The sequence below is a fragment of the Pan troglodytes genome, chromosome 2 (genome assembly GCF_028858775.2).
Source record: "Pan troglodytes isolate AG18354 chromosome 2, NHGRI_mPanTro3-v2.0_pri, whole genome shotgun sequence".
In the NCBI taxonomy this organism is placed as follows: domain Eukaryota; kingdom Metazoa; phylum Chordata; class Mammalia; order Primates; family Hominidae; genus Pan; species Pan troglodytes.
Window position 1 is genome coordinate 181,119,695 of NC_086015.1, and position 26,152 is coordinate 181,145,846.

At 37.3% G+C, this 26,152-nt stretch overlaps 1 long non-coding RNA gene across 3 annotated transcripts in view; it reads left to right on the forward strand.

Moving 5' to 3' along the window:
• LOC104005860 (uncharacterized) overlaps window positions 1–26,152 on the forward strand; it is a 128,834-nt gene that overhangs the window by 96,076 nt on the left and 6,606 nt on the right. For 2 of the 3 annotated variants that reach the window (XR_001713801.3, XR_008547179.2), the window contains 3 exons: window positions 10,048–10,194; window positions 12,398–12,534; window positions 19,744–19,823. This is a non-coding gene — a long non-coding RNA (uncharacterized LOC104005860). Of the gene's footprint in view, window positions 1–10,047; window positions 10,343–12,397; window positions 12,535–19,743; window positions 19,824–26,152 lie in introns of all 3 variants that reach the window. The other variant, XR_679333.4, reaches the window with a different exon arrangement.

Genomic DNA, 26,152 nt, shown 5'->3' on the forward strand with positions numbered 1-26,152 from the left:
AAATGTGAGTGACAACAGAAGAAACATATTCCAGAGATTTCTGAGGAGTTTGTCTCATAGAGAGGAAAGAAGTCAGAATGAGTGGTTAGGCTTTGTAGAATATGCACATCCTACAGTGTGTGCCCGGGAGGGTGCTAAATGAGGACAATAATGTCTGAGCAGCAGCAAGGAAGGGAGGACACAGGGAAAGATAATGTCATGGGAACCATGAGGATGGTGCTTCTGGGAAAGAGGGGTTCAGAGGGAATTTTTTTTATAAGGATAATGAATGAATGAATGGTTAGATGTTGGATGGACAAATGGATGGTTGGTTAAATGGTAGGATGGATGAATGGACTAGGTAAACCCCTGAACCACCCTGTAAAGAAAACCATCAGTCAAAATCTCCTTTAGGGTGGCTGTTCAATGGGCAGAGAAGGCCTCAGGGTGGCCCAGAATTCTTCAGGTTTAACATGTAAGTCTTTTGGTCAGTTTTATTTTAAACTTTTGTACAAATACCAAATATATCTGTTTCTTGAATATGGGCAATGGTGGCTGAGCTGGCTACTTCAGGAGGAGCCTCATTCCGTTGTTGGGAGGCTTGGCTTTCTTTTAAGTTGAACTGAAATCTTGACCCTGGCAACTGCTACCTTGGGTCCTGAAATCTTGACCCTAGTGACTGTACCTTTGGAGTCACAGAACACTTTTCTTCCTTTTGACATATAGCAACACTTCTCTAAACAGCATGTTCTATACCTAGATAGGGTGGAGATCTGCATTCTGTTTGTTAGCCCATGATTATCAGCATTTAAAACCTCCATAAAACATTACAAGTCATGTTAGACTTACAGTACCGAAAGTTAATTTCTACTTTATCTTTCAGATATTCTCCAATACATAAACACAAAAAGCAGATATACAAGCCATGCACTAGTCAGGGTTTTCAAGGTGAGAGCACCACTCAGAATTTTCAAAGTGTCAAGGTATCACAACAGGAATAAACAGGCCCACAAAAGTTTACTTTATCCATGTTGTTTGTGAAGTAGAGTAATACATTAATTTTTAAAAATATAGTAGCTTTCTATATAGTACTATGTTATCATTGAAAAATGGAATTTTCATCAAAAACCTATCTTCTACTTTTTCAGTGCTATGAAGGAAAAATTCTTTATCCCAGACATTTATCATTCAGCCCTTTAATATTCATCCACTTCTTTATTTATACATCGCTCATTCACCAAGCACTTATCTAATTTCTACTATATACTGGGCATTTGGCTAAGTGCTAGTGCTAGAGGTACTAATTATAATAAGGCATGATTTTTGGTCTAAAAGGGTCTGGTCATCAAGTGTCTGAAGTAAGAGGCCAAGATGAGGTGTTAGGAATGAGGATAAGAAAAAGAGTTTGCAGGCTGGACGCAGTGGCTCACACTTGTAATCTCAGCACTTTGAGAGGCCCAGGCGGGTGGATCACTTGAGGTCAGGAGTTCGAGACCAGCCTGACCAACATGGTGAAACCCCATCTCTACTAAAAATACAAAATTAGTCGGGCATAGTGGCGCATGCTTGTAATCCCAGCTACTTGGGAGGCTGAGAGGCAGGAGAATTGCTTGAACTGGGAAGGCGGAGGCTGCAGTGAGTTGAGATCCCGCCACTGTACTCCAGCCTGGGAAACAACAGTGAAGCTCTGTCTCAAAAAAAAAAAAAAAAAAAAAAAAGAAAGAAAGAAAGAAAGAAAAAAGAAAAAAAAAAGTAGTAGGTAACCAGTAAGTGAAAGAAGAAAAGGAAAGATTTGTAGTGGGAATAGCAGGGCAATATGGAATGTCCACATGGAGGTAGCACCTGCCAGAGCTATACCTGCAGCATTGGAAGAATCATATTGCTCTAAATTCTTTATCTACCATAAGAGAAAACAGAGATTCTGGGGGATATAAGGCAATGGATGATTTCCTCAGGGCTAGGTCATTTCAATCCTTTCCAGTGGTTCGATATAACACCAGATCACCTCATCGTGCTAGTGGAAGGCATCAGGCAACTGGGAACTACCTATTCCCTAAAGGATTTTGTTCTACTGTATTGCCGTATTGCAATGCCATCCATAGCAGCATACTTTTTATTTTCTGTTATAAATATATAATCTCATAGGATAAGAATGTATTCTTTCAGCTGCTCATTAGTTGAGTCTAGTTTTCCTCATATAAAGACTTTTTTTTTTTTTTTTTTTTTTAAAACACCTATTTTAGTAACACTTTCTGGAACATCTTTAATTTTCCAGATGAATTGTTCACTAATTAGTATCCCAGGAGTGTGAGTGCTATAAATGATAGATACTCTTTTAATTTTAAAACTAAGATGGCTTGGAGAATTTTTAAATTTAAGTCCCAAGAAAATTTAACAGAAATGCTGATAAAAATGATATGTCATTCTATGCTTATGTTCAGTGAAAGAAATCGAATACATTTATTTTTCCCAAATAGTTAAGTTTACAGAGTTTCCTAATAAAGAGTGGTGATGTAGTCTGGGTCTGCATCCCCACCCAAATCTCATGTCAAATTGTAATCCCCAGTGTTGGAGGTGGGGCCTGGTGGGAGGGGATTGGATCATGGGGGCAGTTTGCCCCTCAGTGCTGCTCAGTGATAGTGAGTGAGTGCTCATGAGATTTGTTTGTTTAAAAGTGTGTGGCACCTCTCCCCTCTCTCTCTTCCTTCTGCTCTGGCCTGCTTCTCCTTCACCTTCCACCATGATTGTAAGTTTCCCAAGGTCTCCCCAGCCATGCTTCTTGTACAGCCTGTGGAACCATGAGCCAATTAAACCTCTTTTCCTAATAAGTTACCCAGTCTCAGGTATTTCTTTATAGCAGTCTGAGAATAGACTAATACAAGTGGTATGCCCTAAATTACCATGCAACCTAAAACTTAAAGGGAGAAATTAAATAAAACGACATTTTTGTTTATTAAAATAACCATCTATTTAAAAATGTTCGTTACTTAATAATGACCTATAATATCCATTTAAGCAACAAATTGGGCAAAAATTATTTACAAAGTTCTACTTTTGTTTCTCTCTTTAAATAAAATATTGGCTTCAGAGCAGTCATAAGTTAATAGACCAAAGAGAATTCTAATCTTTCGATTCTCGGCCTAATTTTCTCCTTTCATTTTCAGTATGAACATAGGGGTTCCAGGTAGACATTGAAACAAAACTTTAGAAGGATTAAAGAAGGAAGTAAGAGCCAAACAAGGAAAAAATAGGAAATAAAAAAGAACGGGGTAATCTCTCCCATGACAAGCCCTGAATATAAATAAGGGTGTGGTTTTAAAGTGAGTCATTATTCCATTGCCTACTCCTTTCATGGCAGAGACAGTGATGTCGTGGAATAGAAGCTATTAAAGAGGCTTTATATAACTATTAGCCTCTGAAACAATAGACAGGCAGCAGAGTGTTGTTCCAGAAAATGTTCAAAGAGGAGGAGTAATTTTGTCCTTTACAAATTTAATATTTTCTCTTTTCTCCTATATCATTTGGAGGAAGCGCCTTTTTCCTTTTTCTCTTTTTTAAGCAAAATAAGCGTTATGCACTAGTAGGTAGTGAGTGAATTCTCTTTGCCAGCAGGAAGAAAAGCAATTTTTGAATGCCAAAAATAGCTCCTTTGTGTGAAAATATCACATAGCCCAAGACATTTTTGGGAGAAAGCAAAGATTCATGTTCTGAATTATTATTTTTTAAATATACAGGCAGAGAAATGTTAATAATAGAAAAGACAGAAATTGATGGTCATTTCAAAGTCTGAATGTTTATCCTGTTTACGACACACTCAGACTTTTGTGTGGTCTCAGTCATAATTCCTCTCCCAGGCTATGTCTCTAGAAGATAGGTATTCCTAATCATTCTGTTTGGGTCAAGACATTTTATTCCTTCCCTACCTTTTACTACCTGTTCCTATGCAACATTACAAATCAAGCAAAGTATGAACTGACCTGGATATAGGAGATGGCCCTAGAGCTGTAGACAGAATTAAAAATCGTATCTGTTTTTTTTTTTTTTTTTGTAAAGCACCCCGACATCTTTGGGAACCGTACACTCTAGGGAATCTTTTTATCCATTATTTGCAAATAGCAGACCATCAGCCAGTTACAAAGACTTTTGATAGAGGTGGTGGGCATCTTTTACTTTCACCCAACCAGTATCCCTTTCTGCTTCATTTGATAGTAACATATCCTTTTCTTTTGAAAAACTAACCATTCTTATTATTACATGTCATTTTGATGGCACTGTCAGTCCAACTGTCCTGCCTTCCTTCTGGCCAGTGAGTGGATGGCCATGTGAACCAGGCTGGGACAGTGAGATGTTTTCCTATGAACGTGAGTATTGAATGGAATGACACAAGAATGGAACATGGTCACTGACTCACTTTGCTAGTGGTTCTACTTGTCTGACTGCTGAATGAACTCTAACTCCTGACTGACAGATTTTGGAACCTGGTTTTGGAAATAGGCGGTGTGTAGAAGGTGGAAACTGTGAGAATTTTGAGGAGAGTATTGGTGAAAGATCAAGTACCTTGAACCCATTGTGCATACAATTTTGAATTATGAGGAGGCTGGCAGTGAGGCCTTAAAGGAACGGGAGAAAAATCTTATTGGAAACTGGAGGGAAGGGCAGAAACTTAACAATACACTTGTCTGCAGGAACATGGAAAGTAGAAAATGTGCCTGATAAACTAGGGGATCTAGCTGAGATTTCCAAGCAGAACGGTTAGTTACCACCCATTTTTTTTTTCTTGCTGCTTATAGTAAAATATGAGATGAGAGAGAGCTAAACTAAGGGAAGGACTGTTAAACAAAAAGAAGCTAGATCTTGATGGTTCTGAAAGCTCTCACACTATTCAGAAAGTCGGAGATGCTAAAACGGAGATAATGTCTAGGGTGTGGCCATAAATCTTTTTATTAAGATCTTCACAATTCTCTGGTACCTCAGAGAACCTTCAGTCAGACTGCAGGGCCCCTTAAGGAGATTAAGAGTGTGCCACACAGATTCTCTCAGCCAAAGAGTAGAGCTTCTAAGAAGCCTAAGGGCATTGTCCCCAGTCATCTCAGCAGAAGCCCAAGGTGGAAGGGAGATTATCTGTAAGAGGTGTGTGGGTGGGGCTTTTGTCTGATGGATTTAACCTGGAGAAGTTTCACAGGAAACCCATAAGGTTCTCAAAAGAGATAGATACAGAAGCATTATACCACTTGGATGGAATGGGACAGTACGGGACAGTACAGAACAGTTCAGAACAAAGACAGGGCTTTGAAGGCCCAGAATTTTAACACCTGCTACATTTTGCAAAACTAGAAAGAAGACTAGGAGGGTGAAACCAAGAGCCCAGAGGGCAGAGTGGAGAAACACGAAGAATTATTTCAGACATGAGACCTAATCAAGGATCTTCCAACATTTGCCTGGCTCTATTTTAGAACTGCCATGGACCTGTAACCCCTATGTCTTCCATCCCCCACCCCTTCTTTGAACAGGGTCATATAAGTGCTTATCTTGTATCTGTCCCGCTGTTGCATGTTGGCAGAGGGAGACATAATTTGCTCTCGTTTTACGGGTTTAAAAATAACAAGGAATTGTATTTGAAGAGCTGTGCTTAAAGAACTACACTTGAGAAACCACATTCATACTTGGACCTGATTTAGATGACGGCATTATGGACTTGAAGCTGATATTGCAATGGAATGAGAATTTTGAAGTCTTTGGGGGCAGTGAGTACCTTTTGCATTTGAGAGGTAAATAAATCACTGGGCACCAGAGGATACACTGTGGTGGGCAGCCTCTAAGGTGGCTCCTAGTGATCCTTGCCTTCTGGTATTCACATCGTTTTGTAATACCTTCTTGCTGAGTGTGGGCTGGGCTTATTGACTCACATATAACAAATTGAATACCTCGGAAGTGATAGGACAGTAATTGAGGGATTAGGTTATAAAAGGCTGCAGTTTTCATCTTGGAGGCTCTCTCTCACTCTCTTTTGAATGACTTACCCTGGGGAAGCCAGCTGCCATGCTATAAAGCATAAGGCAGCCCTGTGGCAAGTCCCATAGGAATGGACTTGAAAATAGACTTTCTGAGACCTGTCCATAGCTATGTGAATGGACTTGGAAGCAGATATCCTTGAGATAACTGTAGTCTCAGCCAAAACCTTGATTGTAGCCCATGAAAGAATCTGTGCCAAAACGACACAGCTAAGCTACTCCTGATTCGTGATCTACAGAAACTTTTGAAAAATAATTGTTTGCTATTTTCAGCCTCTAAATGTTGAGATAATTTGTTATGCAGAAATGGATAAAAATACACTCATATTCTAGAGGATACACTATGCTATAATGCTCTAATTACTATTATTCAACATTTTGTGAAAAGGCAATTCCACTGTGTTTAAGAGGATGACATTGTCAATGAATCTTTTAGTCACTATTTAGTCACTATTTGAAGAGTGCCAACTTTGACCACAATTTTATTTTTAAAAATTGTGCTAATGCCAAATTCCTTTTTAAATCTGATTTCTCAAATATTGTGAAATATAAAGTTTGGTCTCCTACCTCTCCACTGTCTTAACTGATCTTTTGATTAATTCTTTTCTTTAATTACAAAACGATAGCTTAAAATGGCATGAGGGCATGGTGTTCCCTTGGTCCTTGGAATTATCCCAGGTTAGAGTGCTCAAAGATAGGCTAGATTTATATATAATAATGTTACCTTTATGAGATGCTTATGTGTAACAGGAACTTTGAAACTTGCTTTCTGTCATCATTTTAGACAATTCTCATACCAATTGTTTGAATTAGGCATCATTATTATTCCTCCTTTAAAGAGAGTTGCCCAATGTCATACATCGGTGACAGGTGGATCTGAGATTTGAACCCAGATCTGCCTATCTTCAAGAAATCCTGAGCTCTTAATCACTTTAGGCAAAGAAGACGTCCTGTGCCTCTTTGCATGAATTAATAAGCTGTGATAAGTGGATTCGCTCCATAGCCCAGTGGTTACAAAACAGAACCTGTGCAAGCCCATTTCATATCCTCCTGGATGCAGCCTGTGAGGGGTTTTGAATCCAGAGAAGCCCTTTTGTCACATGTGAGCCCAGGACATTTTTGAAGAGAGAAGTCCATGCCCAATCTGAAATAAACTCTGTCACCAGGTTATAGCCTCTGCCTTTAAGAAAACTTTGGGCAATCTTAAACGTTATTCAGAATGTGGGAGATACTTAAAGTGGTCAGTTATATTGATTTTTCAGGATCAAGAGTACATGAATTCTAAGAGAGAAATCAGAGGGTTTCAACAGGCATTTGGATGAGTGGAACAAAAACTCCCTGGCTATGCCTGTGACCAAGACTATCACTGTTTGTTTCCCGCTAAGGGAAAACAGGGGCTAGCATGTTTGGTAAACTGTTACATGCCAGAGAGTTCACTAAATGCTTTATGCATTTGGGTCATTCTGACAAACATTGACTCATTTGTTGGTTATTTAAAAGGGACAATTGAAATATAAAATATGGTGAAATTCCTGATATTAATAAGTGTCTTTGTTCTATTTGAGAAATCAGATTTAAAAAAGAATTTGGCATTAGCACAATTTTTAAAAATAAAATTGTGGTCAAAGTTATTAATGAAATATTTATTTTTATTTGCTTTCTTCCCTCACTAATTTTCCAACAGACTTAATTTCTTCAAAATCGAATCCTTTATATTTCTTAAAGCTTCAGCATAATTTTACAAATTGTTGAAAATACATTCCATGTTTTCCTGGTCATGTTTCTCATACCTAGACTATGTATTCAGTCAAACAGGGTGATGGTCAGGCCAAAGTTTATCTTATCACACCAGAGTTTTTAGGTCATTTCCAGTTTTCTTTTTTTTTTTTTTCTTTTCAAACTTTCACTTGAAAAGAAATTAATTGGAAAACACTAGCAAAACTTTTTTCCTTCCTCTTTTGGCTACTGAACTGCCAACTGCCAATTGTTTCTGCATTCTTTATCTGATGTGCACAAGATACAGGAAAATTGTGGCTGTATTTGGAGTTGGCAATAGTTAAATGGAATTATAGAGAGTGACTAAAACCAACATATATTTTGTAGAGTCTTTTGATTACACACAGCTTTCTCTGAGACATAAAAAAAAAAAAAAAACCTCTTGAAGGATTAGCTTGCTAGGGAGAATTACCATTTTGAAAGATTTTTGCCACATTTCAATGACAAAATTATTCAGAAAAAAAAGTGCCTCTCTGTAAATAGTCTCTAAAGTCTCACAAACATCTGAGCTCTTGGGGGCCAGAATCAGGGCACAATTTGCGTAAATTAAATACACACACACATTTGATAATCCAAAGGTCTCTCAGATGTGTTTTGACCCCTCTGGAAAGTATCATCAAAATAACTGTACCATCTCTTCAAAAAAGCGCCTGTGACACGGACCATGAAAACACGGTTGTAGAAATCTTATTTTAACCATTGATGTATTACAGCTATGTTAAAGTGGCAGCTGAATTAACTTGGTTGAAAACCAAGTATGTTATATGTATCTTTTCCTCAACAGACCAGTGTGAAATATAAAGCTTATTTTTTTATGTAACTCCTTAAATGATCTAAATCCTTTATTTAAAACAACTTACCTTATGATAACTCTTCTGACAGATTTAAATACTCTTTTTATAATATGAGACTTTGCATATTTCTATTGAGATAGCTACATCAACACATTTCCTGAAATTATTCTTAATAATTAATTTTAATAACATGTGATATGCTGGTTGAAATTTGTGGTTGTTTCATGTGCCTATCTTATTAGAATTTCAAGCATTCCCAAAGCATTCATGTTGGAAAATGACTTAGACAAAATTTTGTGCAATTGGTTAATTTCTCATCAGAAAAACTCCTGAGAGGTTGAGTAATTTTGCAGTTAACTAATGCCAGACCACTGTAAACAAGAAACAAAATGTGAATCAGATGCTACCTTCTCTGAAGATGGAATCCATATCAAGCAAAAAATCTGACTTCAGAAATTCACTTTGCAAATTAGTCCAGTAGCTGTCTATCACGTCACCTGGCATCGGCCCACAGCCTCCCAGTAAGACACTTGATAGAGGAAAGACAGCAGAGTGAGAATGTGGTATCTCCCCTCATCTAAGCCCTCCTTAGGCAAGCTCCCTCATTCCAGCTCTCTCATCCCAATACAAGTTGGGGTAAGATAAGCTCTAGTTGTGAAATGCTCTATGACAAGAAAAATTCAGAGAATGTGCTTTTGTGACCATGAGAGTGTGTTTTACTGCTGGGATGAGGTGAGCCATACAGAGAGGCAGGTGGAGGGGGAGAAGAGAGCTGTGATCTTCCTGGAAATAATTTGCTCCCATGTCACCCCCGGAAAAGGCATCTCCCTTAAATCAGGCAGGCATAATGAATGGTGTGATACCCGGCGGCCTGCACAGTTATAAATACACAGCCTTTCATTCTGGAGATGGCCCATTACCACTCACTAAAACAGTCTGTCACAGTGGTGCTCTGGGGCCATTCATTTTTCATGACCTTCTTGGAGACGTGACTGGGATTTCCTGAAACCACGCATAGGTCCCTGCCCAGCAAGCGCTCTGCGTTAACATCCCTTAATTCTTCTCTTCCAAAGGTTATCATGTCCTGTGGGGGGATGTGTGTGTGTGTGTGTGTGTGTGTGTGTGTGTCTTCCCTAGCAGGCAGAGAAACAAACAGCACAAACTAAGCTTGACCTTGTTGGAAATACAGTTTATCCACAGAGTGAATGTTGGCTAAAATTTAATCTTATGACATCAGGAATGTTCAAAGTTTACACAGGAGGTAAGAAATTTTAAAAATCAGTTTAAAAAATTATCTCACTATTCCCAAGGTTCAGATTTCACATCATGAGAGGCACACTTTAGCGGAGCAATTGCAGCAAAGCAGGACCTTCTCATTTGCTGGCTGCTTCAAATAACAGTTGTCCCTTTGATAATATTGACACCTATCTCCTTCACAATCTAGTGCTTCTCCTGCACTTTGTAACATATCCCATCTGTTTTTTTAGGGCCACTGTCATAAGGACGCCTGGAAGAGTGAAGAAAGGCCTGATTGATCACAAGGTCCTATCAAATGTCAAAGCTGGCCCTGGCTGACCTCCCATCTATTCAGAGCTGCTTTGATTTAATCTCCAAACTGGCTGCTTCTCCAGGCTGTGAGTTCTATCTGCAACCCATGTGTCAGCATTGAGATATGACCTGCTTCACGCTCCATTCATCTCATTTGAAGGACGGAAATTAAACTCGAGGGTCGAAGAGGGGAACTGCTCAAAATACACACACACATTAACTGAAGCCTTTTGTGTGGGTACAATATAGGAGTTTGAACAACCATTAAAAATTATATTAAAATGAACTTGATCTTTACTCCACTGAAATGGTTTAGAACTCTTCCTCCCCTCACTGCCCCTTGGTCTATTCTTTTTTCCCTCTCATATTTGTAGTAATCATATGAACCTGATCTTATTAAGATTCAAAGTGAAAGAAGAGAAAAATTTACATTTTTTCAGTTTCTTTAAAAATGGTGTCCTTTAGAAAATTCACTTTGCCTGTAGTTTGCACAGTAAATATATTTTTTAAAGAGACAGGAGAAGCCGGAACCAGACTAATAGAAATGCAGACTGCTTTGTTTAGCATTATTGATTCATTTAAGTTTCACCTTGTAAGGTTTTTTAAAAAATTAATTAAAACTCAAACTTTGGGAATAGTTCTATAACCATCAGGACACATTGGTATGGTATAAATCTATATATCCTAGGTTCCATTTCTTATTTCTAAACTCTTCTTTCTCTTTTCATTGGCCCTTTTATACTATCAAGGCTAATAACTAAGCGAAACTTGATTCCTTATAGATTTGTTTGCATAAAAAGTTCAAGAACAAGCTCTATGTTATTTACTAGAAGTACCTCAAAAGTATTGAAATAAAATAATTATAAGTGTGTTAGAAAAGTTAATTATACTTATTTCTGTGTTTATTCATTTGCTTATGCATTCATACATTTAAACTCTGTATGATAATGGCATCCGGGTAGGAAAAATGTTGTTGCTTGTTTAGTTAAAAGGATATACTGTACATTTCCACTGTAAGAGTAGTACATATTCAATATAGAAAAGACAATTGGCAAAGACAGGCAAGAAAGAGGGAATAGCAGACATCAAAAATACTATTGACCAGAAGTAAACAACATAAATACCTTTGTGTTTATCCTTTCTTTTTTTTTTTGTAGATGCCCACTTTTTATTTTCCTTATATAAAATCATACTGTTTCTGCTTGGGAGAAGACTACATTTTTGATTGTTATATCACCTTTTATGGAAATGATTATTTTGCTTGGTAATATTGTATGAATAGCAATTCAGATTTTTAAGTTTTTTTCACTATTATGAATATTATTATGTAAAAATATAATTATATATAGTATGTTATTTATGTTTCCTTTATTTTCTCCAAAATACTCTAATTTGGGAAAAAAAGATGTGCTCAATTTACTGGTATAGTTAAAACTATAGTCTTTCCTTTTACGGTTTTTCATTTGAATACTCACTTGGAAATAATTTTCCTTCTTAAATAATCACTCGTGTTTTCTTTAAGACATGTCATTTGTTTTATATGTAATATATGTACAATGGAATGAGTACTATAGTGAATACTGATACTATTTCTACATAAACAATTTCATGGGACTTATGAAAAATCTTTCTGACTACGGTCATATGGAGAGAAACATTTGAGCATCTGAGGCATTCAAATAATGCTGTTTAAGCATCTAGTTTTGCAAGTAGGGAAGTGGAAGAACACAGGATGATTGTATCTGTCTTGTACTTCTCAGTAAAATCTCTCTTTCTTCATATCCTTATGTTAATATCTTATTATTCATGGCAGAAATGTTGAATAAATGCACTTTGCAAGTTAGGTCATTCTTTGCAGTGCCAGGTGGAAAGTAGGCTCATTCTTTTAATATGGTATAGCATTTTGCAAGAGAACTTTTTACAATGGTGGAAATATTCTATAATTGAACTGTTCAACATGGTAGCCACCAGCTACATGTGGCTATTGAACACATGAAATGTGACTCATGTAACTGAGAAACTGAATAAAAAATTTTATGTAATTTAAATTTAAATCAATTAAACTGCATGTGACTAGTGGCTATCATATTGGACAACACAGCCTTAATAATCTTAGCATTGTTAAGACCATTTTAATAGTTTGTGAAGCATTGTAGATGTTTACCCAGTTACTCAAGTTTATTTCATTGAAGAATAAATATAAGATGATGAAGAACTTACAGTCTCAGAATATAATAACAATAAACAATTACATTTGTCCTGAGAGATGTTTTTCACGGTTTCTTTCAGAGAAGAGAATTGAAAATTTCAAGAAGGCAAAGGTGATGGAAGTGTCTTCATGAGACCCTTGGGTAACATAAATTGGCAAAGAATTGGATGATCTGGGTTCTAAGATCTGGCCTTAAAACTAGCCATCTATTGACTGAGTAAGTTACTTCACTTTTTGGTGGTCTTAGTCTCTTGATATTCACCACACAGGGTTTGGAAAAAATGTATTTCTTTGTTCCTACTATGGCTAAATTATATGGATTTTTTTCTGTCCTGTATTCAGAATCAAATTCTAGTTTTTCCTTCATACCTCAATAATGTGTATAAGCACCTAGGGCCAGATACATTCTAAGTGTTCAATAAGTATTTGTTGAGTGAATGGATGTACTTAGTTGTCTGCCTGGATCAATAGCTCCTTTAACACTCCATTATTAAAGCTTGATATTTTCCACACCTAGACTTAAACAAAGTATTAAAACATGGATGTTTTTGATGCAGGTGAAATATTTTGCTACAGAGTGCTAGAGGATCACTGGGCACAACCCTCTGCTCTTGAATTGCTAAAAGGGCCTACTTCCAGAGATGGCCAGGAAAGTTTGGGACTCTAGCACTCAGCTGATTTTCCTAAAGAAAAGCCCTCAGGATGTGCTCAAAGACCTGGATCAGGCACACTGAGGTGATGATGGGAGGTCAGGAAAATGGCCAGAATGGAACTAAGATTTAACTTCCCAGAACACTCATATACGATTTTTCTGAAAAGTTTTTTCCGCACCTTAGCAATATTAACTAGTTTGAATACTCAAGTCCAGAATAATTACATTTTCCTTCTTTCACATTCTGACACTTATATATATATCACTTATGAGATATTTAATACTACTCTTTTGAGAATAAATAGTTTATTTTTAGTGTGGTGATGTCTTTTTAATCCAATGAAACTGTTAGCATCAATAAGGACAGAGATACTACCTTTATTTCTGGCACACAGTTCTCTGTATCTCGCAAACTCCAGCACAGTATAATCTACTCAGCATCAGACATATGGGAAAACACTATCTAAACAGGAAAGCATTGTACAAACATTAGTAGTTGTTATTATGATTAGAATTGATGTTTCAGGTAATTTAATAATTACTCTTACTTCTGGTACATACCCTCCTCCAGGAACGTAAAAGCTCGTCAGTGTTTTCTGGGCTTAGCATAGATGTCCTGAGAACTTAGCATTTCCAGGATTTCAAACTGTACAAGAATATACAAAAGAACATTTATCATGCTCTCCATTCAGAAGGATAATATTAAAAATTAATAAGCATTTTAGTCTGCTGGGATGCAACATAATTCAGGGGAGAGGAGGAGGTCTGTCGCTCTCTTTTTCAAGGGCAATTCACAACAACACTTTGCATGATAAATTCCTGAAGCTTGATGTTCTCCTCACCATTATACAATGTGAGTGCTGATAAGGTCTTTTAAAAATAACAATCCTTTATTTTAAATTAGTTCATCTGTTTGGGGAAAAAGGGAGCAGTGTGTACCTATATAGGTGTCATATCCTTTAGTCCCATAAATTTCACAACTAAAATTATATCTTCTTTTTTTGTTTGTTTGAAATGGAGTCTCACTCTGTTACCCAGGCTGAAATGCAGTGGCACAATTTCGGCTCACTGCAGCCTCCGCCTCCTGGGCTCAAGTGATTCCCCTGCCTCAGTCTCCTGAGTAGCTGGGATTACAGGTGGCCACCACCGCACCCAGCTAATGTTTGTATTTTTAGTAAAGATGGGGTTTTACCATGTTGGCCAAGCTGGTCTTGAACTCCTGACCTCAGGTGAACCACCTGCCTTGGCCTCCCAAAGTGCTGGGATTACAGAAATGAGCCACCACGCCTGGCCTAAAACTATATCTTAAAAAAAATAGTTCACGTAAGAAACAAAAATCTTAAGGAAGGAATGACTTTACTTGTGACTTATTGATGATAAAAGGAACTTGGAAACAATTTGGATGCCCAATATTAGAAATGCTTAAATAAATTATACTAGCAAGAAAACACATTAGAAAGATGTTAACATTTAGCACTTTAGAGCTTAGACAAATATATAGAAAAATTTTTTTTGGAAAAGCTTAATGCGATATTTGTACACAAGTATGTGAAATGTTCATATGTATATGAATGCTAACATTCCCCAAAAGCAAAGACTTATTTTACTGGGTAGGCTGTTTGCATTGTATAAAAAACATGAGTTTAGAATTAGAGCTAGATTTAAATTCCAGTTCTTCCATAAGCTGTGTGACACTTGCAAATTATTAATCCTCTCTGGATATCTATTTCCTTATTAGCAAGTGTGTGTGTGTGTGTGTGTGTGTGTGTGTGTGTGTGTGTGTGTGTGTGTGTGTGTTAAGCAAAGCCACTTTAAGAGTCTAGGACATAGTAGGAGCTCAATGCTATTATTTCCCTTTCCCTTTACTAAATACCTGAGACTCCCTTGGTTTAAAAAGTTTTGTTCAAATTGACTGATTTTTATAGAAATTTCAATGTCGTTGTTTTTGACCCATGCAAGAATTTCTAACAGACGAGACTCTATTAATTAATGTGATAATTCTCCTGTAATTGGTCAATAATCTTTACATTTGAATGGATTTCAGAACAGTATTAAATATCTTGGGTTGGAGGTTAATTTCTATAAACAGAAATGTATATCCAACAGTGTTGCATTTTAGCTGATCTTGACTATAAACGAGTGCAATTTGTGTTCATTTCCCATATATCATTGACACTAAATTTTGGAACACTTACATCTGGGTTATGTTTGAGTAACCTTCTGGGAGTATCTCTCCATAGATTTGGGAATGAAATATCTCCCAAATATAATGCAATTTCAGAATGCCTAGAAACTCACTACATAGTATATATGCGTATTTAAAAGAAACTGGTCTCATACATGATAAAAGAAGGTTAATGCTAGACATAATGACTGTTGTCACTTGGTAGCAGGGGCCAGAGAGAACAGGAAAAAGATTAAACAAGAGGATTAAAATTATTTTTCAAGTAAGGCTATACCTCTGTATACATGCTTAATTACAAAAGGAAATTAGGAGCAAGTGCATGTATATTACTGCATGTATAAACGTAGAGTTTAATCGGTTTGGAGTAAATTAATGACTGCTTGCAATATTTCTGGCGATTTGTTCTAAGCTTTGTGATTTTAAATTGGTTTCTTGAAAATGCTGGATAAAACATTTGAATTCACACATTGCTTTAGGAATTGATTTGGGGATAATGAAATATAATGAAATGTTTCACCTCAGATGGATCTAATTTATATTTGCTCTGTACCCTTTTTTAAAACCTGAATGCAAATAATAAGGACACTGCTAGAATGTTTAGAGGAGCTGTAACTGCAAGTTACTCTTATTTCTTTTTATTGGGTGAACTCTTTCAAAATTCCATTCTCTCAAGGTGGTAGAGAACAAGGACAAATCCTACAGGGGTTTCCCCTTTTTATCCACAAAAATTAGATGTGAAATTGAAAGGCAAGGAGGTAAAAATCTGGCAACTCAGGAAAGAAATGATTATAAAAGTCTAAGAATCGGGACATTTACATTTCAACCACTAAGGAGAAGTTTCATGAGTTCTCAGATAGTCTCTGATAGTGACAGGACTACATTTGATCAACTATCAAAAGGAGATGATGACAGTCAGTATTACCTGATGTGAAAATGACCTGCAAATGATTCTGGAAAAAAATGATAGCTATTCTTCCAAGACAGTCAAGAAGAATAAAGCAAAGGTGTTTATTATCGTCCTATTTTTTGATTTATAAATATTATTTTCCTGATCTGACAATATATACTTGGAAGTATTTAAAAAAAAAGAAGTGTGGGCATATGAAACCACTTGAGGCACATATGGCCCCTTTATGTCAGGGAAAGTATCATGGTATTATATTCTTCTTTTTTTCCTTGTTAGCTGGGTATCCATTTCCTGTTGGATTTCTTTAATCCAACTAAGATTTTCAGCTTTCAGGAGTACAGTTACCCCAAATTTGCTCACTCTCTTTTTGGGATCTTCTTTTGCCATTGTTTTTTCTTTTATAATTGATTAGGTAGTAATAGGACTTAAAAAATAACTCTTGAATAGATTATGACTCAAGTGTCCCAGAATTTGTGCCCAGATTACCAATCATATGACTGCTAGCAAAGCAGTCTATTTTTTCTTAAACTTTGTTTTCCATTTCTGTGATTATCCTACATTTTATGAATTTTTTTCATAGGTACCTAATCTTCTCATGCTAATTATTTTCTCTCACCTTCAAGCAAGAAAGACTGTTCCTAAAAAACTCCTTTCCCAACTCCACCTCCTTTCTGTTTCTTCTCATTGAAGTTCGCACTTCAATGAGTTTGGGAGTTTATTGCATTATGCATTGCAGCTTTTGACATACAAATTTGATCTCCCATTAGCCAGTGACCTCCTTGAAAGCAAGAATGTATGTTATTACTCTTTGTAGCTTAGTTATGTTCATAGCACATAGTAGGTACTCAATACATGCTAACTTATTTAGAATAAGGTGCAATGAGTAATAAAAATCATCCTTTTTATTCCTAATGCATTGCAACAAGTGTAGATGTCCAGAGATAAACTTTATACTACAAAAGTATAAATTTTGTTTTGGAGAATTTTGAACATTAGTAAGTATGAAGACAACTTGAGTCTTATTTTTGTCTTTAATCAGAGGAGCCATTTTGGCATATCGAAAGTCACATCAAAAAAATGCCTTCCCTCTTTTCCTACCTCTGAAGACTTTGATGTATTTCTGAGTTTTTTTGTTTCCAATCTCACTTTCCAACAGTTTCATTCTTGGTTATTTGCTGGAAACTTAAAGGGGTCAGTAATGCATGGGAGTGTGTAGGCAGGTGGGGGGTAGTCTTTTTTGTTTCTTTTATTTTTATTTGTTCTTTTTTTTTTTCCTTTTCCTTCTTTTTTTTTTTTTTTTTTTTTTGGAACAAAGAGCTTTTCCCAGCGCTATTAGGCTTCCTTACTGCCACCTTTTCCTTTTTAAGGTAGCAGGAAAGATAATAGTAACAAGATTTCAGTTTTTAAAAATGAAAGTTCAGAGAGTCTGAGTTGCTTGAACTCACTAAGAATGAAAAACCAGAATTCTTATCACTTCTCTTCATTTTCCAAATTCGGTACCCTCTTATAGTATAAAACTTTACACAGCATGTCATTGTCTTAGGATATTTTCTCAGTTACTTAAAGGTCAAGTACACAGAATTAGACGTGATGGAATGGCCTGGTTGAATAACTCTTTATTACGCTGGACTTACTGCACTTAAAACCTAAGCAATGTTCATGTCCATCAACAGACTAAGATCTATTTGTCTAAGTTTAAATAGTGTATTAATTTAATTTATTTGTCAACACAGCTGGTCTCTTTAGGTATTTTTAAAACATCAGCACAATGATTAAAATAATAATAATCTGTAGAAAGTTAAGATTAAATACATGTCTATGTTAAAATTGGCCATACTTCACTGAACCATTTTCATATGCTTAGCACTAGATAAATTTATGTGACAAGAGTAAAATTAGACAATCTATGACGTATGTCATCAGAAACATATGTCATCAATTAATAGGCTGAATTTTCAAGTCCCATTGCTAGAAGACTGTTAATAACTCCTATGCTTTCTTTATTCTTGTAATTTAGGTGAGCATCACCATGTTCAATGATTAGACTTAACTCATACTTGAAAACAGAGATCATTGAAAAATTCATATGAATGATACAACTAAATGTACTTCCTTTTTATATGGAAAAACCTCATAATATCTAACAGAGATAGATCCACTAGAAGATAGTAACAACAGCAAAGATAGCAGTTATACCACGTAGGGGGGGTCTCTTCTTTACTGAAATCAAGATCTTCTAAAAAGTGAACATAGCATTTCTTTCTCTATTTCAGTTAGAAATTAGAGGCTGACTTTTCAGATGTGGATGCTGAACCTTGCCAACCTCAGTCAACCAAAGCTATTTTAAACATTTTCAGTCTGGCCTATCCACTTGTAACCAAACTTCTTAGGACTTGACACCCATACCCCTACTTCTTGGATCAAGGCTTGAGCCTGATTATTCCTTTTTGCTTTCTGGTGTCTGGTGACAGCTTTACTCATAGTTTGTTTTCAGCCCTCCCCAGTAGGCTTTATTTTGGAGTGCAATTCTTTTTTTTCTTTTTTTTTTTTTCTTAGATGGAATCTCGCTCTGTCGCCCAGGCTGGAGTGCAGTGGCACAATCTCAGCTCACTGCAACCTCCATCTCCTGGGTTCAAGCAATTCTCCTGCCTCAGCCTCCTGAGTAACTGGGACTACAGAGGCGCATCACCACGCCCAGCTAATTTTTGTATTTTTAGTAGAGATGGGGTTTCACCATGTTGGCCAGGGTGATCTCGATCTCTTGACTTTATGATCCGCCCACCTCTGCTTCCCAAAGTGCTAGGATTACAGGCGTGAGCCATCACGCCCAGAGTGCAATTCTTTAGTTACTTCCGATTCCTTTTTCTTTTCTGGATATTTGGCCTTGGTCTTCTTTGGGCAGTCCTATGGCATTCTGTCTCCACAGTATTTAGAACTCTTTTGATTGAAATAATGAATGCCCAATTTAGACTAACGTGGAGTAGAGCGCATTGCATCCAGGCCCAAGGAATAATTGGTACAGAGACACACAATGCCACCAACATTCTTTCTCTTGTCTCTGCTTCTCTTTCACTCTATTTCTTTCTTTTCTCAAGTTGCAGACTTGACTTCTCTGTTTTATAGTTATGACAGGAAGTGGTTTTTGAATTCATTTCCCCCAAATTCATCACTTCCTTTTAAGAAAGCTGTCAAAGCAAGCAGGAACTTTTGGATCCATTCCAAATTCTCAGAGAAGTGTGATTTGCTTAGCCTGAACCAGATGCCCATCCGAAGGCCAATGACTGTAACAAGCAGATGGAGTCACATTATACTCTTAGGGAAGCCCTATAGTAACCATACAGATATAGATGGATTCGAGGGGTTGAAGAGTAACTGTAGTTTCCAGACAAAAGATGAGGCAGTCTTAGGGTAGATTCTGTGCCCTTTAGAACAGACCTCTATGACACTATTTATTCTCACTGCTTGCTACATCATTTCCTCAAGAATCACAGGACTTTACAGTCTGTGCCGAAAGCGGCCAAAAACCAGTGGTTTTATGCCATTTTCCCTTGAATCCCTGCTGGTAAGCTTTTTAACATCTATCTTGCCTTTTGAAAGTGAAATGTTATTTTTTATGTCTTCAGCTCTCATAATTAGCTCAAGAACGTAGCTTTCTCAGCTAGCATTTTTTTACTCTTTTTAGACAGAACAACAATACCAAGTTTTCTGGATGCCTCTCTGTCTCCATCTGCTTTACCATCTCCCCTTAATTGAGGAAAAATTGTAAGTAACCCTGATGGTCATTACTCGGTGTCAGTCTTGCCACTATGTCACAGCCTGTCATAATTACATGATGTCACTCTATGCTAAATTCCCCCTCCTAATGAATGCTTCATTATCCAAAAGAGAATATATTATATTAAATCTACATTTTGCAGTTTAGGCATTTTGCTAAAGATTATGCTTTATCTGGACCTTGAGAATACCAGAGGTTCTTCCCTTTGACTTTGTATGCTTAAGTAGGCCTTGACCTTTCCCTTTCTGAAAACCATTGTTTGATGCTAAAATTTTAGTCACACTGTAGTTGCCTTCCATAGAGCATTAGGTAAAGCAGAAGTAGCAACACAACCCCAAAACACTAATTTAATAATTGCTGGTGGACTCTAGCTAAAACGTCTTAACTTGAATTATGATTGGAGGCATGAAAACATGAAGCAACATTTCAGATACTCCTGGAAAATTACACATTTGACTGTAGTAGTTAATAAGCATAGAATTAATTATCAGAATTTTCAAGGTATAAGGTCGTCATAAACCAAAGACAGTATTTAGGCATATGTTAACTTTCCAACATACTTTAGTATAGTGGTTCCCAATTCTGACTGACTATAAGAATTAACTAAATAACTATTTAAAAACACCCAGATTCTTAAACTCTGCCCAAGACCTACAGAATGAGGATCTTTGGGAGAGGAATTTTATATAATATTTGATTTTGATTTTGAGGAAGAGAGAGTTTAATGTTCTCCCAAGTGATAGTGATGCTCAGCTGAACTAGAAATCACTTATTTCTATTACAGCTCTACTCTTTCCTTTAAGTGAACTCCAGGAAGTCATTTTGCTCACAGATGTGACACTGGCAGATTAGAGGTACACTTCACTGATAAGTCCGGAGAGTTACCCATCAATGTGTCCCCATAGTCCCAGCCCAGGCTCTTCTGCCCTCCTCATTCTTCATTAGTTACAGATGACACCTCTTTATAAAAACTAGGGCCTACTCCAACAAGTTTGAGAAGAAGGAGAATGGCTCCTCCCACACCCCAAATCTGGGCTCATTTGAGAGGGGAGAACCATACTTCCCTCGGCTGTAGAGTATCCAGGAGATGAAATACGAAAAAGCACTGAGAGGCAGACGCTGCCTGTCTCAGCCTCTGGGACTGTTCTTAGCCCGAACCTCTTGCAATCCTGCCTGTAGCTTCAGCCCCACCCTACTCCTTAAGACCAACCTAATCTTGGACATGATAGTCTTTACGCAACTTCTGGGGCATCACTCCCAGGCTGGAGATATCGTGACCTGACTCTGGTAACTAGGTTTCAGCATTTCTCTACACGTCAGAGTCTTTATCTCGGCAACCTGCCTGATACCTCGGTTTTCCCAGATCACACTTCTCAGTGTGGTATGGGACATCCTTCACCAGGATCTTCAAAGGTGCCTATCAAAAAAATGCCAGTAATGAGCTTGCACCCAGACCTATTGAATCAGAATCCTCAGGGCTGGAGTCCAAGAAGCATATTTAAAAATAAGTGAACAGTCAAGTTGTTTTACAGAGTCCTCAGCTTCTCTAATCTGGAAAATCTGGAATCCCTTAATCTCTTTGCATCTGATATTTCTGATTATTTTCATTATTATTATTATTCTGACTTTTGGAGTACTGTAATATAGTACAATACTTGTACATTTCTTTTTTAGCAGAGCCATTCATAAGATATCACCCCTGAATTTGGCTGGGGGTTGTATTGTGCATATGAAATTCTTGGCTGCAGGACATTCTAGTACTCTACTCAAAAATATGTTTTTATTGCATACTGGAGAAATTTAATCATGTTACCAAACATACTCATTCAGAAGCATTACAAAATACAACTCACTCTAATTACTTTTTATCATTATTATTGTAATTATTTTATTATTTACTATCCCCATTAAGAACAATTAATATGATATACTACTATCAATCATTTGACTATAATAATAACAGCAACATCTGAAATTTTCAAAGCATCTTTTTAAAAAGAGTCCAAATAGAATGAAAAAAAAAATGAGTTGTGTCTTTAAAAGTATTTTCTGAGTGTTTTTCTAGTAAGCCGCCACCATTTACTTATTTATGAGAAACATATTCACATGCACGCTACTTGTGTGATGACAAAATTATTCTCTCAAAGCCGAATACAAATTAGAAAGTTAGGGCAAGGGCTTTATTTTATATCAGTTCCAATAATTGTGAAATACTTTGGCAAGCACTACTAAGAATAAGTGAAATTGTGTTATTGCAAAATAATCAGATCTGACTTCAGTAAACTCCACTTACAGTGATATTTAAGTTGGATGACGAAGCTAAAATTTCTGCAAACTATTATTTGTACCCAGACTGACATGAATTAGAATTAGTAAATCACAATGGGCATTCAACTATAAGGTACAAACTAGAGGTGATTTATTTAGTGGTTTTAAATCTAGGAAGGAGTTTTATACTTTGACTGTATGTAAAGGCTGTTTCTGTTTTTACAAATGCTAATTACAAAAAATTATAACATAACTCATCTGAATTGTCACTGAACTGCCTAGGGAAACTCACATAAATTTTCTTCCCTAAATAAGTCTGCTAATACAGCATGCAACAATAACAAGGGTAAATAAGACCAATGTTTTCAAATATAAAGGGAGATGGTGGTGTTCTCCTAAATTTATTTGATGAATTTGATAACATTTCAAATACATCACGAACTAATTTTTTGTGGCTGGATTGCATTTTATTTATATACATAACATTTTTTTCTAGATATAATAGTATGTCATGCAGATTTTTTTTTGAGGAAGTGGAAATGATTCTCCAGCGGAATTGGAAGAATAAGATTTAATTTTGTTATCTTTTATATGCATCATTTTTCTATCCTTGAGATAATTTTTTTAAATACCTGAGATCTTTTGCAATAGAATTCTTTTCACCCATGTAGGTCAGAGATCCCCACTTCCAGTGACCACATTACTCATAAATATCAATATTATGATAGTTAATTAAAGAGGGAGGCTCTGAAAGGGGAGAGTTTCAGAAAACCTGATATATGTTCAAAGGTCTGCAGGTGCACTATGCGAATATATCCAGATTGAAAGAAGATGACCATTGCCCCTGCAATGTCAAACCAGCATTCCCTGGTGATGACAGTGGTGGAGACTTCCCTAGTCATTCATCTATTCATTCCTCAAGTATTAATTGACATCTACCATGTGTAAGGTGTTGTGCTGGATGCAATGGTTACAAAGACAGGAAAGCAGTTTTGCCCCTAAGGAACACATACACTAGAGAAGGAAACATACATTGATACATCAGCGCCAAGTGGAACACACAATATAACATCATGATTGAGCACAGACTTCAGAGCCAGATTGTTTGTGTTTGAATCCCACTGTCATTTACTACGTGACCTTAGGGAATTACTTTATTTCTGTTTCCTCAGCTTCATCATCTGCAAAATGGGGATGCCTACCCTATAGGTTTATTATAAAAATTACGTAAATTCATGTATGTATTAGGTTGAACCATACAAAATTGCTGATTTTGTGGTTATAAAACCATTTGAATAAACAACATACAAAAAGTGCTAACCATGAAAAATTAATAAATTGGAGTTAATTGAATCTAAACACTTTTACTCATCAATAGATGCTTTAAAAGTGTGAAAGGCAAGCCACAGACTTAAGTGGTGAAGCATCACTGATAGCCTTGAAAGAAGGTCAAAAGTCTCATGTAATAGCTACCAGGACCAGGCAGGGACGATATCCCATGCAATGTGACTCCCTTCACCCCAAGGCAAACAGGTCAATTTTGGAAGGAGTCTCGTCATACATGCAACAGCAGCCTCTGCATCAGAAACATCAAGTCCTTTACTTTGTGGTAATCTATGGTGATGGATATATTTCCATGCCCGTTATGATGATGGTCAGGTAGCAGCTGTAGCAGTGAAAGTGGTACCGGCTTATTTGGCAGCTTGATTCCAGTCAGTCTCATCAGAGAACAGCTGTTCACTGTGGTCATCTACACGAGTGTCCTACACAGTTGCTTAGCAGCTGTGATTTACTTCCACACTTTTCAGTCTCAAAGAGGAGTGTCTTTAACCTGCCAGTCTTAGCTTTCTAAGTGACAATTTAAAGAGCTAGGCTATTGACAACATTACAAGAGTTAGTAAAAATAAAACAAAGCTCATCCAGGGGAGTATTGCCTAGAGTTCAAAGAGGGACTCTGAGTTCCACTCACTGAGTAGAGGGACCACTTCCATTTTCTGTTCTTCACAGCTGGTGCTGAGGTTAAACAGCCACAGTCAGCCAGTGCATACCATCAAGTTTTAGCTTAGCTAAACTGTCAGCGAACTAAGCCCAAGTTTGTAGAAAAACTTCTTCCTTCAAAGAGATAGCTGCCACATTTTCATGTAAAGCCAAGTTATAACACTGGTACCATTTCCACTTGACCAAGAAGTTTTATTGGGCCCTTCCTATGCCATTACTGAGTTTGAGTTCAGCCCCCAAAATAAGAATATCAAGCTGGAGTCACAAGGCCTCCGTGTTTTAGATGTTCAGATGTCAGATGTCCAGAAAATCCCAGAAGAAAACTAATAGCTTCAAAACCTATAGGACTACCTAGTAGCCCTGTCAGGGAAGCAGCCCCAAGGGGAACCTCCAGATGGAGGGTGCCTCCTTTTGCCTGAGGCCTGAGTTGGTGAAATCATCAGTCACAAAGACGTTCAGCACAACAGGGTCATTAGGGCTTTGGGTCTCAAGAGTGGAACACGTGCCATAGCTTGCACAACTCCCCACATGGCTTCTTGCACTGGGTCTATTCTCAAAAGATGTTGATGTGTAGGTTAGCTGATGTAAAAGACCAAATAGAAAGCCCAAATGAGGCATATGCTGTCTCTCTCTTCAATACTCGACAAGTGTAATAAGGTACTCAGCTTCATTTTGGATGGTGGAGGTTTATAGACAGAGCAGTTTTTCTCGACTCCCAGAGGGACTCAGCATTGTAAATCTACCCACATGGTTTCAAGAAGCTTTATTTTGTAAGCGTGTCCCTGAGGGCTGTTTGTTTATATCAGCAAGCAGGCCACCGCCCCTCAGGTCCCCTCACTGTTGGTGGAGGTTTGGTAACACCACAGTTTAGGCTGTAGTGACCAAGACTTCTGATTCACCAATCAACGGGGCATTATTGGAATGAAAGCTTTGGGTAGGGCTACTCGTACTAAATCCAGACTGACTCCCTGGTAGAAAAAGACAGTGAGTGACTTACTGGTAGCATCTTGGGGAGCACCTTGTCATAAATGAGAGTTAGGGAGCAATTTATATGTCACACTGCTACTTCTCTACCTGTGGGTCTTCCTGAATTAAAGAGTCCCCTCTGGAATATATGGAGCAGCAAAACATGTAACACATTGATTCCTCTGCATTCAGATGTAGAAGCAAAAGCAATAGTGCATTAAATTTTTAAAAGGTCACACCCACAAGGCCACCTTAGCTTCCCTTCCCCACTGTAAAACCACGCCACACTCCATTAGCAGAACCCAGGTGGATTTTATTTCCAAGTGTCTGGTAGGACAGTAACTTGCTTGCCTGTCTCAAATTGAGTTAATGTAGTTTGAGCCCCTTGCTTCCCCAATCTTTGGGTCAGTTTCTTATTATCTGGTAGGTTACCTTCATCAACACTATTAACCCAATCTAGAACACTAAGTGCCTAAATAATTGTTAATGCCTAATCTGTCGTTTCCCATGTGTTATGATTTGAATTCCAAATTCATATGTTGAAGCCCTAACCTCCAGGACCTCTGAATGTGACCTTATTTGAAGACAGGGTATTTATGGAGATAATCAAGTTAAAATCAGCCTATCAGGGGAGGGTCTAATTTAATGCGACTGCTGTTCTTATAAAAGGGGAAATGTAGACACAGAGGCAAACACACCTGCAGGGACAATGATATAAACAGACAGGGAGAAGGCAGCTAACTCTAAGCAAAGGAGAGAGGCATAGAATGGATCCTTCTCTCACAGAACTTGGAAGGAACAACCCTGCCAAAACCTTGATTCTTGGACTTCTTCTAGTCCCCACAACCATGAAATAATACATTGTTGTTATTGAAGCCACCGGGTTTGTTGTACCTTGTTACAGCAGTCTTTGCAAAGTAATATATCATGGGAGCTTGACTTTCTCCAAGAAAATATCCTCAAGAGGCCAGAGCTCCCTTATGGTAGCCTAGATCCACTGCAAAAAAAACCTGAGACATTTTACTATTATCCCTAAATAAATCCAAGATTGGAATAATAGACTGCAGGTGGGAAATAAGCATTA